This window comes from Dermacentor silvarum, chromosome 3 (assembly GCF_013339745.2).
Source record: "Dermacentor silvarum isolate Dsil-2018 chromosome 3, BIME_Dsil_1.4, whole genome shotgun sequence".
NCBI lineage: Eukaryota > Metazoa > Arthropoda > Arachnida > Ixodida > Ixodidae > Dermacentor > Dermacentor silvarum.
This window is the reverse complement of record NC_051156.1, coordinates 143,158,783-143,173,516: the sequence shown is the minus strand read 5'-3', so window position 1 is coordinate 143,173,516 and position 14,734 is coordinate 143,158,783. Positions and strand designations below refer to the sequence as shown.

The 14,734-nt window shown below is 45.5% G+C and overlaps 1 long non-coding RNA gene across 1 annotated transcript; it reads left to right on the top strand.

The window, feature by feature from the left end:
* The first annotated feature begins 584 nt into the window (after positions 1-584).
* Positions 585-9,821, top strand: LOC125944001 (uncharacterized). Its single transcript, XR_007466046.1, has 3 exons — positions 585-698; positions 7,237-7,303; positions 9,662-9,821. It is a non-coding gene; the product is annotated as an uncharacterized LOC125944001 (long non-coding RNA).
* Positions 9,822-14,734: the final 4,913 nt, after the last annotated feature.

Genomic DNA, 14,734 nt, shown 5'->3' with positions numbered 1-14,734 from the left:
AAGCGCTCAATTGCGGTGGCTGTCAAAACCTTTTTATTGCTTTGAGTCCTTAAACACAATCAATGAACCAGCTTTCTGTTGCCATAGTTAGGTCCTTATACCACGTCGTAACATCTAATCAGCTCCTTTTTTTTATTCCTTCACGCCAGATTATCCAATCTACTACTGTTTGAGCAACTGGCGATGTGAATTAACCAATTATGGATTATTTGCGCTACAGTGTTTCATATTGTGATGTGATCTAGTTATTGTATCTGCAGTCCCCAGTGCACAGCATAACACCACAGCACTATACTGGAACGTTAAATATTTCTAGGCGTTACTCTTCTCGCTCTCCTGTTTCGTACACATTTGCATAGGGTGGTTTTCTATTGTAGAGCGAGAATTTATTACGTCCCTCTTCACATGCAGCAGTACAGCGCAACGCTGAGGCAATATGTAAATTTTTAAAACATACACCTGCAGCTGCACACGATGGTACAATACGCTATTATTATGTCATGACACTCTAGTGCTTTAAAAAAGCTTGTGACGCTGCGGGAATAGCTTATGGTTCGCACAATATTAGTATATAAGAGCACAGACCTTTCCCGCAGTGCCAGGCATTATTTCTGCCGAATAGGAGCTGCGTCAAATCTCACGATGTCTCCGCTCAATATGCTGGCAATCGTCTTCATTTCAGTTGCCATTACATCCATGTATGTACTGCAGCTACTGCAAATTTTCTTTCGTTGTTTCTTTGCGTGCTTCCGTGTAATGCAAATTCGGAATAGAATCTTGTAATACTTTAGCCGCTGCACTTGTGTGCTCTTTTGATTGAGCTTGCAAGCAGGGAAAAGGGAAACGAGGTGATGTAGAACAAGAACAGGATGCTTATTTACTCTGTTACGTTGAGTGATCACCTCAAAATGCTGCTCGAAATTGAATGCTCTTAAGCAATGGACGCAATGACTTTAAAAGTATACAGCTGACTGCAGCTAAAGCAGATTTGAAATGACTGAAAATCTGTTTTCTTATCAGAAGTTCGTCTTAACAGAAATGCTCCGAAAATCTCAAAATATACTATTCTTGGCGCCCACCCGAGTATTCAGGGCACCAAGAAATAAATACATCAGCCTTAAAGCAAAAAAAAAAGAGGTGTAAAAGAAAAATTGAACTCTATAAAGAGATTAGAAAGTATTTTTATATACTGACTATTTTTATATCTGTTCATTTGCTTGCCGACATATTGCAAACTTGCGTGCTGTCAAATGCTGACATTGCGACTGATGCTGCAGCAGACATTTTGTAGAACCACGCGAAAGACTTCCTTAAATATCATTTCAATTTTAAACCCCTAGGAATTTTCATGTTATCGTCAACGCGGCTACAGCTGTTTACACTTCTTTTTTCTTACGTAGTGCAGCCCTATCGGCCTGAAGCAGGACCGAAGCTTATCTTATCGCCATCACGACCTATGGAGGGTACACGTACCCGTTCAATGTGCAGAACGCAAGCCCCCAGTTTTCTCTTGACACAAGATTCCTTACACGAACCGCAAGCTCTAAATTCACCAAGGTCTTCTCCACTAGTAGCGTAATGTAAATTCAACATCTCCAAGGCAATTTGTCGCTATTCGTCGAAGCGGATCACACTGATTAGGTTCAAGTTGTTGTCGAAGCACAAACGCTTGCGTTCGATGTCTTGAGTTCGCTCGGCGTCGTGGTTAGCAGCATCCACCGCCATTGCCGCTTGCAATTCTACAAAAACAAATTCCTTCAAAATTAAACCTGCAATGGCTCATACCCCCGTAAGCGCGGCCTGCCCATTACGACGGCAGAAGAGAAGAGAAATTCTACGCTAGAATGATGAGCAACAACGGAGCCAGCTGTGCAAGAAGACGACGAACGCGGGAGCAATGGCACGAGCGCGTTCGCGCGGTTGCCCCGAGGGGCGCCAAGGTGCCAGTTGTGGAATAAGACGACGACTCTCGAGCCATTGCTGAGCATGACAGTTTCTTCGAACAGGCACGTATGTTCAGGCTAGACATAAACAAACGTCACTTGTAAAAAAAGAGAAGAAAAAAAGAAAGCCGTTTGCTTTTGCGTAGTTGGCTGTTTGAGTAATAATACGGGCCCGCTCTAGCCGAGTAGAAGGCGCCATGGCGACTGAGGACGTTTGGCCAAATTTACCAAATGTACAGTTCGTGCTTCACGTATCTTTTAATAGGATAGGATAGGAATAAACTTTATATGGTCCAACGGTTATGGCTGTTGGTGCCCGGGGCTAGGCTGCCAGGGGTCCATCGCCGGAGATCCTCTGAAATCTTTTGAGATCCTCGGCAACAACCCTGGCCCGCTGGACGGCCCACTCCTGGTCCTGGGGTGCCTCGCTGAGGAGGGCGGCTTGCCATCTCTCAGCGAGGCGCCCCCCTTCAGAGGGTCCTGCTGTTGTCTTCTGGCTTCCGCTTGGTGCTTCTTGCTCATGGCGTTGACATTCCCAAAGCATATGGGCCATATCAACCCGTTCGTGCTGGCACCAGGAGCAGCCGGGCGATGGGTGCCGCGCGGGCCACAGGCGGTGCAGGTGGTAGGGGTTGGTGAAAGTGCCTGTCTGCAACCGCCTCAGGTCGACTGCCTGGGACCTGTCCAGCCGCCCGTAGGGTTGTGGATATTTCTTACGTTCTTTCTTGTAGTGACCAAGAACCTCTCGGTACGAGGCCGGAAACTCCTCGATATCGCGAAAGCTGAGTTAATGAGAAACAAAGCACGTGGTCACATGGGCATATACAAAAATGTGGCTTTAACTGGTTCATTTTCAAGAGAGCAAGATTTATTAGGAATAACCAAAACAGTGCGTAAAAATGCAGGACGCGTACAGTATGGAGAACAGTGCGCCCCTCGTGTGTCCACTCTTGTCATCTGTTCTTACACGCTGTTTTAGGGGCGAAGCACCTTAGGGCCGAGCCTTGTCCTTCCCTCGTCGTCCGTTGTCCGTAGCTGTGGTTTGCATGGAGACCGCTAGCGGCGCTGCAGTGCACAAGGGCTATTGACCCTTTTCGCGGCGATCCCGTTTGCGCTGCAATATTTGATCACGTGGTGCCGCGTCCATTGCTTGCCACGACTGCCTCCGTTGCCTCCTTGATTATAATGGAAGTGCATGACGCCGGCGCGGCTAAGAAAACATCTGTTTTCGGAGATATCGTAAACGGTGACAAGGTGGACGAAACGAAGATTTGATGACAGCTTCAGAGAACATGCAAAAGCGCTTTCGGAGCCGATTAAGATATGTCCAAACGGCGCAAGCAGCGTATATGGTGCTTGTTCTAAAAGCAGGGCTAAATATGTGTTCCAAGCTATCCAAGCTTTCCGATTATGAATTCAGTCAAGATTAGTGTGTTTTGCTCTTTGTTCTTTATTCGGCAAATATTTTGAAGCAGTGGCTTATCAGTTTGTGACTCAGTGAAGTTCCTCGGTGCGGCCACTATCTGATTATTTTCTGCCTAATCGCTCGCGAGTGTGCTCAGTGCCGATTGATTTGTTCTTGCTGTGCACAAGGCTTGAAACGTAGCTGTTTTGTACATTGTAATACCGTGTAGCAAAGATATATTACAGCTAGTAACTCGCTTACTCTTGTGGACCGTCACGAAACATTCAGCTTCGACCATTCGTGCGCCATAGGTGTAGTCCGTCATTTATTGTACGTATACAGTGCACATATATTCAAGTGTGCGCCCATTCACGTATTCTTGATACGTCGGCGATAGAGTGGGCGTAAGTTTTTCTGCCATTTGGGGCAGGTTTGTATAGATAACGTGCGCAAAACTTACTATGAGAGCAAGCAGCGCTACTCCCTTTGTCATTGTTTAACGAGTGGTACTCACTCTTGTCGACGTTCTGGGGATGAAGCCCTTTTATTGAATGTTAGCGATACAATGCTGGCGGATGAGCACATTTCTGTATCCTCGAGGAAAGCCGTACATCACGAAGTGCCTGTGACACGTTCGGACAGTTGCAGCAGCGGTCCGCGAACTTGGCCACACAGATTCATTCTATGCTTTAACATGCCAGTCACTATTTTTGCAGGCAACTACTGCACAGGTGTTCAATCCACATGATGCAATCTAGCATGATTGGAGCACAGTGTGTTAGCGAAAACTCGGTTGAATTTCTGACAGCTGATCGCACAGAAGCAAGGTAGAAGCGGTAATGGTTTCGTATTCGTGTGCGGTCGCTGAGGAGAGGTATGTCGCGCCGCCGTGAGCGCCATCTCGTTTCTCTAAAACAAACTGCTCCGCGAAAAGCGTCAATATAAGCGCTGTATATACTGTACACATGTACAGTATATATATATATATATATATATATATATATATATATATATATATATATATATATATATATATATATATATATGCGAAGCTCCGGCTTCCGGAGAACGCTTCTGGCGTTTTGCCGCCGCTTCCCGAGCTCTCGCCGCCTCTGGGTCCGCTGGCCGGCGTCGCCGAGCTGCTGCACTGATCACAAGGCAGTCTTAATGAAGGAAAAACGAAGTCCGCACCTCAATACTTTATACAACCTATAAAACAACATTCTATATACTGTACATACGTGTTGTCACTCATTTGCATGTTCGAGTGGGCAATGTAGGGGGGATTCATGGTTACCCGAATGATCCCCTGGTGCTTCGCCCATTCATCATCATTCACTTCGTGGATATGCGGTGATTTTAATTGCTTGTGGACCCGTATGAGCTATCCCTTTGTACTATGTCTTCAAAGTTTTTATGCCCTCTAGGGAAAGCTCTCCCCCACAGAAGAAACGAACAAACCACCATCGGCCGCAGCGCGCACGTTTGGTCGTTCGTATATATCTTGGCTTGCGGCGGTCTCGCCGCCACTCAAGCGTTGTGGCTCATTCATTGAGAATCGCTCACGAGAGTGACGCTCGACGCTCTTAATCAATAATTAAGGCAAACATCCTCAGATGCCTGCAAGAGCCTGCCTTCCCCACCCACAGTGCATTGCCGAAATCACAGATTGGGTTTTCCACTTGCAGACATACTCACGCACAGACACCTCAGCACGCGCACGCGAATATTCATGTTTTTAGTTGGGAACCGCAACTTTCGGTGCCTCGAGCGTCAGAAATGTCTTCACTGCCACAAAGATACGTTGTAGAAGCTCATGTGGCATTGTTTCAGGATCTGTGCCGTGCAAATTTGCTCCTGGTGACCCGTAACATAAGGCTGCAGGGAAATTATACCTGCTTAGTAGAAATACTGAAACTATAGCACCAGTTTCTCAGGTATCTGTCCCCAAAATTCGTTACAAAATGAATCACTGTTCTTTTTAATAATTTTCAAAAGCTCTCTTGGCGCATTCAGGGAATACATAAGCTACAATCTCTATGCGTTTGTTACATCGCAGATTTTCGGGAACGAGAATCCTGAAATTTTTATTTTCGTCAGGGTGTTTTTTAACAAAATAAAGGTCAGTTAAGTATTACTTCACTTTATTTATTAAATTGCTGCTCACGTGGGTAACTTAACTAAAAGCTTAATAATGGGGAATCATTATTGAAGCACCTGAACCTTCAAACAGAATAATGCTCTGAAGATTGAAGCTTTGTTAATTAGGCAGCTGACAGTTACAACACGTCACTTGTAAATTGTCCGGCTCTTCGAACAATCCGTCGAAAAAGCCCAACTGTGTTTAGTGATACCGGTTCTTACGCTTTGTCGTCTTAAGCGCTGTCGTACTTCATCCCATGAGGAGTCAAACTGGCGAGAGACTGTGGATCCTATCTGTTTATGACAGCTGTTAAGGTAAATGAAGAAAGCAATTATTCAATTCAATATGAGCGGCAAGCGATTGTTTGTAAATGGGTGTTGAGAAAATGCCCTTTAAAAACACACAAAAAAAGAAAGGGAACCAGCTAAGCCAGTATACTACGCCCGGCCCACTTACATTTATATCACTCTGACGACCTCAAATATTTTACGGCATACAATATTGATATCAATATGTCAATGTCAGCTAATTATCAATAATAGCGCGGAATATTCAAACATTAGATCTGCAGATACACGATCCTGTCTTGAAATTTCGCAAATACAAGCAGCTTGCAAATATTTGCAAATGGTAACTTTCGTTTTAATTAAATTTGCTCCCTACTGAGTATCTACTGTGGATCTACCGCTAGTGAGTGGCTATTTCGACTTCGAACGAGCAGTTTTATGAATGCTTTGTTTGGAATTCCGCACCGCTCTGTTATAGTGATGTTCTCAAGTGATGCTTCGTGTAGATAGCCACTCCTAAATTTGAGCTTGCACTTAAATTCCTTAAATTCCTTAAATGTTCCACCCTCGTTGCATTTAGTTATTGACACGCATGAACGCCCGCCCCCGGCATCGGCCACTCCGTGAAATCGATTGTAAATACAGAACTGAAATTTACTCTGAAGAGTAAATTTCAGTTGAGCAAAAAGAAAAAAAAAGAAAAAAAAAAGGTGGTCGACCAAGAGGCTTCGCGAATAGGCGGTGTCAGTACCTTTAGCAGAAACTTATTTTGAGAATCGTCAGATGAGCGGGCATTTTGTCGTAATGGAGCATCCAGCACTGCCGTCAGTGTGTTCCTGTGTTATGCTACTCGAGAACACTACTGGAGAAAGTTTCGCTTGGTCTACCTAAATATACAACGCGGACTTCTGCTTTAGACGAAATTTCGTTACGAGCGATACCGTGACAATCTATCAAGAGAGGGTGACGCCTTCCACGAACGAAATTATCATCGAGAGAAATGTAGGTTTTAAATAAACGTGTCTTCTTGTGCGTTGTATTCTAAGCTCAAGACAAATCGTCGGGCAATATTTTTTCCAATATTAACGTTGAACCTATCGTCGAGAAATTCTGCTCTTTGGACAACAACAACAAATACATTAAAACTGGCGGCTGATATTATGTAAGACTGGTCAATATAGACCCATATGAGACGTTAAATTCATCATGTAGTTGTGACCTATCTTAAGAGCTTGTAAAAATTCTGAAAAATCTCCTATGTCCGTGATATCTCGGTAGAGAATGCTTCAACCATTGACAAGCAAGCTGGAACATCGCGTGCTCAGGAGCTCTTGAATAAATGACAAGAGCTTGGTTATGTTACGTGGTGTCTGGAGCCTAGGTTCTCCAGATGGAGTATGCTGCGTGTCCTATGCAAGCGAAAGAAAGTAATAGAATTTTGTTGCGCTCTTTTTTTAGAACACACAGCAGAGGAGCATCGCCGAACACCCACACCGCAACTGGTACCTGTCCTGCTGTTGGGCAGGTGAGGAACTTGATAACTTCTAACTATATGGAGGTGTCATTTTGGAGCGTGTTTAAGGTTTCGCTTGTGTCTGGCGCCCGCTGCAGAAAGCATGTGTACCCGCTAGTATACCTTTGGAGACCATAGAGAAAGAAGAAATATTTTGTTTCCTACCAGTGCAGTAGTGAATTGTCCTAGCAGAGAGGCACGAAATTATCTGTTCGAGCGTATGCAGGTTAATTTACCATTCAATTTCAAAATGCATGTCTAATGGCTGCGAAAAATATTTCTGGGGTCACCGTATGGTAAAAACGTTTGGTTATGTTTCTACACGAGCTGCAGTATGGATTGCTAACAAGCGTCGGGTTGACATCATCGTTTACAGTTTTCTATTTTCATTGCTAACCTCATAAATATGTCACTTGCTTGAATGCTCAACATGAGACTATCGACTAGGCTTCATTTAAAGTCTGGCTCTTGCATACAGTTCCTTCTGCAATTGACATTAACCACTTTACTGCCAACTGTAAGAAGCACGTATATCGAGCTATGACTGCAGCACGGAGCAAATTCAAGTTAATAATACAGGCAGCAGCCCCGTTATGCAAGTTGTTTCAGCTAGCTTGTACCAAGCCTTAAAGAAAGCGTAGGTCTGGGCTACGCAAATGCCACCAACTTAGTATTGTTCACCTGCCGCTTGCAAGTCGGAGTATTTTATACACTTTAAGTTTATATTAGTATTTACCAAAAATTGGTGAACCAGCTTTTAAAGTAACACCTTAATTACAAAACCTTCTAACGCGAAGTCATAGATGCTATTCATAAATAACGAATTGATTTATTTATTTGAATACAGCTGCAGTGCCTGTCATTTTTTTCGGGCATTGAAAGAAACTGCGCTAGATATTAAAACGCACCATTGGACTAGGCGCTTCACCGCAGTGATATTAGTGCTTCGCCTAGACAAGATGGAAGAATAGGTCGTAAGCAACGGAAACGGGTCAAATACAATGGTCCTGGCTTTCACTTTTGCCAAGGTAATTTCTCCTTGGAAGCGTGCCATCGAAAATATCTTTCCTGCCAGGCTTCCGGCGGGCAAGATTTCTTTCTTCTCATGCACCGGTTAATCATTGCCTTAAGGGGGCTTTAAGGTAATTTCTAATACATTGAATCAGTAAAAAATGGTCTCATCTGACTGCATCGGTGATTATGACGATTACTCTACGAAGCATTAAGAGTACCCAGCTCGTCCAGGGAAGCACTGGCCACGTGTCTAGCCAAGCGGAAGATGCCCCTTGAAGAAGTCGTTGAACGCAGGGGTTAAACGTTTAGTGACACCTCGTGCCAAACAAGACCGGACGGACCACCCTACATGATGAAAGATTAACCTTACTCAAGATTAACCTTACTTACTCAATACGTACTACATAAAAGTGTTTTTCTGAGCGTGAAAGAAGCCCGCAAATACACGCCAAATCGCCGCACGACTGGCCGCTCGAGGACCTTTGCGTCTATTCGCGGGCTTCTTTCATGCTCGGCAAAACACTTTTATGTAGCAGGTATTGAGCAACAGAAAGCTGTACCGGGAGTTTATCATGTTGCTCTACAATTTTCTCATTGACACTTATTATCTAAACATATTTGAGAAGTCGATTATTTAACTAAGACAAATTATATAAATAGGTGGAATGCCAAAAATAATCTTAGTATCTTCAAGCGACGGAAAACAACATTACCTTGGTTCTGTCCAGATAAGTGGCATTTGCTTATTTTTAAACCTTGGTGCATGATAGTTGGGACATCCTATACACACTGTACACACTGTAAAAGCGTCCTTGTAGCTGGCTATTTTAAATTCAGTGTGACTTTGTAAAAAATATTTTCAACTTGAACTTGTTTATGGTTCCAAACAAGTACATGTTTCAGGAGAAGAAGAAAAATCAGCACAGCTGAGGCTTTTCGCTTCATTTAGGAACATAGAAAACGTTTTTCTGCACTGGAATGACATTCACACTGCAGTGTAGGGCCCTTAATTTAGCTAAGCGCGTCTGCCAGAAACAACCAAAATGTTAACGACACGCAGCGTGCGAGGAAGGCGCCACAGATGTTCAGAGACTGCGTGGTGCCGCCACCACTAACACTGTTCGCAAGCTCTTTAACTGCTCTGTTAGCTAAAGAGATGTACTGGTGTTATCTAGGGTGAATTAAAGGATCTAAGCTCGTGAAAATGATGAATATGAAATGTAAGTACCGTGAATGGCAACAATTTATCGCTTCTTTAATTCGGTGCCTCCAGGCACTTACATTGTGGATACGCTAATTCTAATGAAGTTTATATTATTTACTCTAACAAGTTCACGTTTTTCTCTTTATTTCTAGTATTGCATTCAAGGCGAAAATAGCTCTAGTCCGTGCCCTCCAGGGTGCGAGTGTGTCCTCATGGTTGGCGAAGGAATCAACTCTCGACAAGGAAATTGCTCTAATCCTAGTACAAGTGGATGATCTTTTTATGCGGACATGAAATAAAGCATTTCAATATTACACCTGTGTTTATGATATGCTGAAGAGTTCTGCTAGAAAACGTTACTCAGTTATTATTATTGCTATTATTTTTATTATTCCCATTCTGCTTCTGACACATACCACTGCTGACATTCTGAAAGAAATTTGGTAAATGTACTCTATTACACCTTTGTATTACAAGTATTTAGAGCCAGAAGACATACCTCATCACTTCCGAACGAGACAGAATCCCCTACGCTATTGATGTGCAACTCTGCTGAATTATTTAATGTTGTTGCACAATATTTCATTAAGGCCGCATGTGGTTTTATGAACTGCATACCTGGTTTTGCATAATTATGTGCTTGTCGAGGAGCAGCTGTGAGCCAACGATGGTTACATTTTCTTTAAATTTGGAGCTGCTGGTGTATATTAGTTCTCTTATGTCACACGGCCCATTCTATTTGTACCGGAGTAGTATAAATTATGGTAATTGTGCAGGGGTCATGAGTCCGTGAGAATGCTTTCTTTAAGACCGCCTAAATAATTTCTACACAAACACAATTTTCCAATCACATATATCATATATATATATATATATATATATATATATATATATATATTTATTTATTTATTTATTTATTTATTTATTTATTTATTTATGCACACTACCCAAAGCGTTTGTTATCAAGGAGAAGTGCTCATGTGCTGAAGTTCATTCGAATGTAAAATCAGTGCTCCTATAAATGCAATTAGGATTGTTAACCTGATTCAGCCACCCTGTGTCTATCTATATCCATCGATCTGGCCTCTTTACGGCAATGTACAATGCAAAAAATACCACCGCATATCCACGGGGTGAATGATGATGAGTGGGCGAAGCTCCGGAGGGAATCATCGGTAAACCGTGAATCTTCCGTGTAATTCGCCCAGTCTCGCCGCACTAAATCGAAAGATTGACTTCCACCAATGACACGCGCCATATGTGACGTCATTCCTATTTTATAACAGCGCCCTTCATTATAATTGCACCATCTCCCGCTTAAGGGGACGCTAGCACAAACGCGTTAGAAACGTGCAGTAGTCTAAGGGGAAGAGGCCACAGCGTCTTACGCAGCCGTTTACACATGCCGGAACGTGCACCGCGATTGCCGACGCCATCACATGACTGCTGAGAGAGTATAACCCCCGTATTCATAAACGCTCCTCGACTTGAACTTGACTTGCCACCGCCTTCAACGCGTTTCGAACGCGCTGCCGAAGGCGGTGGCAAGTGAAGTTCAAGTCGAGGAGCGTTTATGAATACGGGGGGGTAAGGCGAAGAGGCCACAGCGTCTTACACCAGCTTCTTGCACGGGCCGTAACGCGCTAGCACAAACGCGTTAGAAACGCGCAGTCTTTCGTTAATGTTGGGTATTTATTGCCATCTAGGTGCGTCTGTCCATGTGCGCTTCGTGGCGTAGTGGTTAGCGCCACGCGTTCAGAAGCGAGGGGTCCCTGGTTCGATTCCGCTACGGCCACAACTCTCGGAATTTTTTTTCTCATAAAAGTAGACGTGGCTACCTACTACGACGACTACTACTACAGAGGAGGGACAGACCCACACCCTAAGGAGCTTCGCCCCTAAAACAAAGTATGTATCTCCGGTGCTGGGTGGCTTCGGACGGGCGTCACACGTGTTCATGAAGTACAGCCGCCCAACGCTTTAACGCAGCGCCATGAATGGCCGCAGGCAGTCAGGTATTATGAGCCTTAGCATGCACCAGTGCGCCACCGGTGAAATCTTGGGGGCCAGGCAGAATGAGGGAGATTTCACGAGCGCGCCACAGGATGGCGCAGCCTGTCCAGGGGAAAGCGGGCGAGGAGCCCGAATGCAGTACACGGCGCATACACGACGCATCTCAGCGGTGGCAATGAGGTGCCTCTGGAAATACATCTAGCGGTGCTGTTAGACTGCGTGCATGATAAGTGCATTAAACTCCACAGTCAAGTTAAGATGGGTTCTGCTGGAATTTTTTACTTCCATTTGGCCATTCCCACATAGTTCTGCGATTGCAGGAAGCTTCAAATTTGTTTTTTTTTTTTATTTTGGCTGAGTGTTTCTTCTGTCTTATTCTGCAAGCGAGAAATGAACAGTATTTACGTACTTCGGTCTCAGATTATGAAGCCTGCAGCCATGCTTTACTTACATCTGTCGCGGCTGAGAGGAGATAGGCGGCCACGTCCCTTGAGGGAGCTGGCATGGCTATGGATGCAGTTGTGTTAAGAATGGCTGAAGAATCGGCTAATATCGCGACCGTCTAGCCAGGTGCCGAGCGTGTTCTGCTCCGCGTGCCGAGAGACGTCTTCATCACCACCCCATAAACAATGGCGATACAGGAGCCCCCGCCTATATACGGCGAAGTAGAAAATAAAATCTGGCGAAAATAAAACCGCAAAAATAATCGTACCTTCGAGCACGCGGAAGCTGTGTTCGAAAGAGAATAACGTTAGAAAACTATGCACAGTGTATAGAGATATGTACAGAATTTGTCAATTCAGGGGGTAGTCAGTATTGCTTGAGGGTGCGTGCGATTCACCCCGGTGGTGTGGCTTGGGAGTGCGGCAGTGGACTTGATTTTGATAGTGGTAGCTTGATAAACGGGACCCCGATGATTCCTGCACCGCAGAGGGCGCAACGATGTTGTCGTTCGATCTGTAAGCTGCAGCTGCTGCAAGATTGGTGTGCATGGACGGTCGAATTCAGAGTAATGCAAGGAACGCGACGGCTACGAAGTCGTCGCCAGGGTTTCAGCTGGTCAAGGGATGATGGTTGCGATGGGGCACTTCGTCACTTCTGATGCGCATGACTGGAACATTGAATCTGACATCTATTTATGTTGCGACCGAGGTGGCAAGCTCGCGACGATGAGACCGGGTTTGCTCGATAGACATAACCATCTAGCCATGGTCGGAACTATAGTCGGACTTGGAAGAAGGACTCGACGGTGCGTTTGGACGCTTCCAAGGCGTGTGGCAGCTACGTGTAATCTGGCGCCTGTTAATGTAGCGACACGGTCGGCGACAGCGAAGGGACGGGTGGCGGCAACAGACGCATCGGCATCCATCTCGCCATCCGGAAAGGCGCTGCTAGTGGCTGTAGCATCTCTAAGACTTGAACCGGGGATATCAAGTGAATAGGGGGGAGTGTACACCGACGCGGTGGTATGCCCGCGCGTGGATACAAAGTGGTCATTGCTGAGAAGTAGCGAGCTCACTGGTTGTGGATTTGATTGGACTTGTAGCGGGGCGCGAGGTTGTTTCTCGTTGTGGAATGGACGAGACGCCGCAGGCGCAGTAGTCGTATCGTCTCCCCATCATGGCTGCGGCGGTGTGGGTGTGGCGCAAAATTTTCGAGCAATGGCGCAGCTCTCACCAGGCGCCGAGGGCAAAAAGGACGACGTCGGTTTAGCGGCTCCTTCAGAAGCGTCAGCCGTTGAAGGAGACTGTAGCGCGCTGCGTAGGCGATTGGGAACTGGTACGCCTAAGTGTTCGCAGAAGGATTGTTTTGAGGCCTTCGCACATGTTCTCATCCGGCGGCGGAAGACCAAGCCGAAGGAAGACGTCAGTGGTAATCTTTCGCTTGAGGAGGAGGTACCGCCACAGCAGCGACGACACACCATTGACGTACAGCTGGACGTCTACCTGCGCGAACCACCCGACAGCGTTGTGTGGACCATCGGGCTTCAGTTTCACATGCCAAAGGTTGTCGAGCATCGTTGGGCCCAACTCTTCTGCCAGCTGGTGAATGGCTGCAGGTGGGCCTTGGCGGCGCTGAGTCGGTCCTTGTTGGTGCTCTGGTTAGGATGTTCGTGACCATGAATTATGCTGCGGCTGAGAGGAGATTAGTGGCCATGTTTATTGAGAGAGGCGGTCTCCGGCCATGGATGCGGGTGCGTCGGGCCGGGCTCAGGAATCGACGAATATCGCGAGCGTCTAGCCGGGCGCTGAGTGCGTTCTCCCCTGCATTTCGTTTAGTTTTGTTGTTGTTGTTGTTGTTGCCTCAAAACATGGCTCGTACCCACGAGGGGGATTGGCCACACTGGATAAAATAAAACATGCACCTAACAACGAACAAAATGGTAAAGGTGAATAATCAAAATGAAGATTTTGGTAACTCCTTAACACAGATTTTAAGATGTCCTATACTGAAATTAACTTAATAAAAATTAAGAGAAAACTTTTCTGCGTACCGAGGGAACTTCGTCTTCATCACCACCACATTAACAGTGGCGCTACTTGTATTTCCGACATTCTGTGCTGAATGAATCGCGTCCCATGTCTTCGAGATTGTTTTGCGGCTTAATACGTTAGGGGTCACATTGAAAGTACGTCCAGATTACCAAACACTTTAGGCGACAATTAGACGACAGATTTTTCATAGAACCGGCGAAGCAAATTATAAAAAAATTCGGTCGTTCCGCCCGAAGGGCGAAGTGTTGATAGCAATGGCAAGGTGTACCGTTGTGCTTGAACTAGCAGCGCTACATATTGTTCTAGTGCGATATGTTGGCGCAATGCAGTTCGCAAGGCATCTCAAACTGCACAGAAGAAACAGCACCTAGGTAGCTATCAGGCCTCTCACCACGCTGGTCCGATGAGTTACGAGATTGCGTCTCGAGAGTCACACTTTGACGATGCACGAGGTGAGGTCAAATGAAAGCCATCAGCCTTAGTTAGCACCTAGTGAAATATTACCAAACGTTAGCTGCATGTTCACCAGTCGGACCAGAGCATACACACAGCAGCTCAGCCGGAACGCTAGTGCACCTATGGTGTGCGTGCGCACAACGCTTATGCTAGTGGCGAAATGCAGAACGTAGCCCTAGCTCCGCCACCAAGATGGATGAGCGTAACGTTCGCAGTGTGTCCGCTTCATTCCGTCGTTATTGCAGTCAAATGCACTCCGCA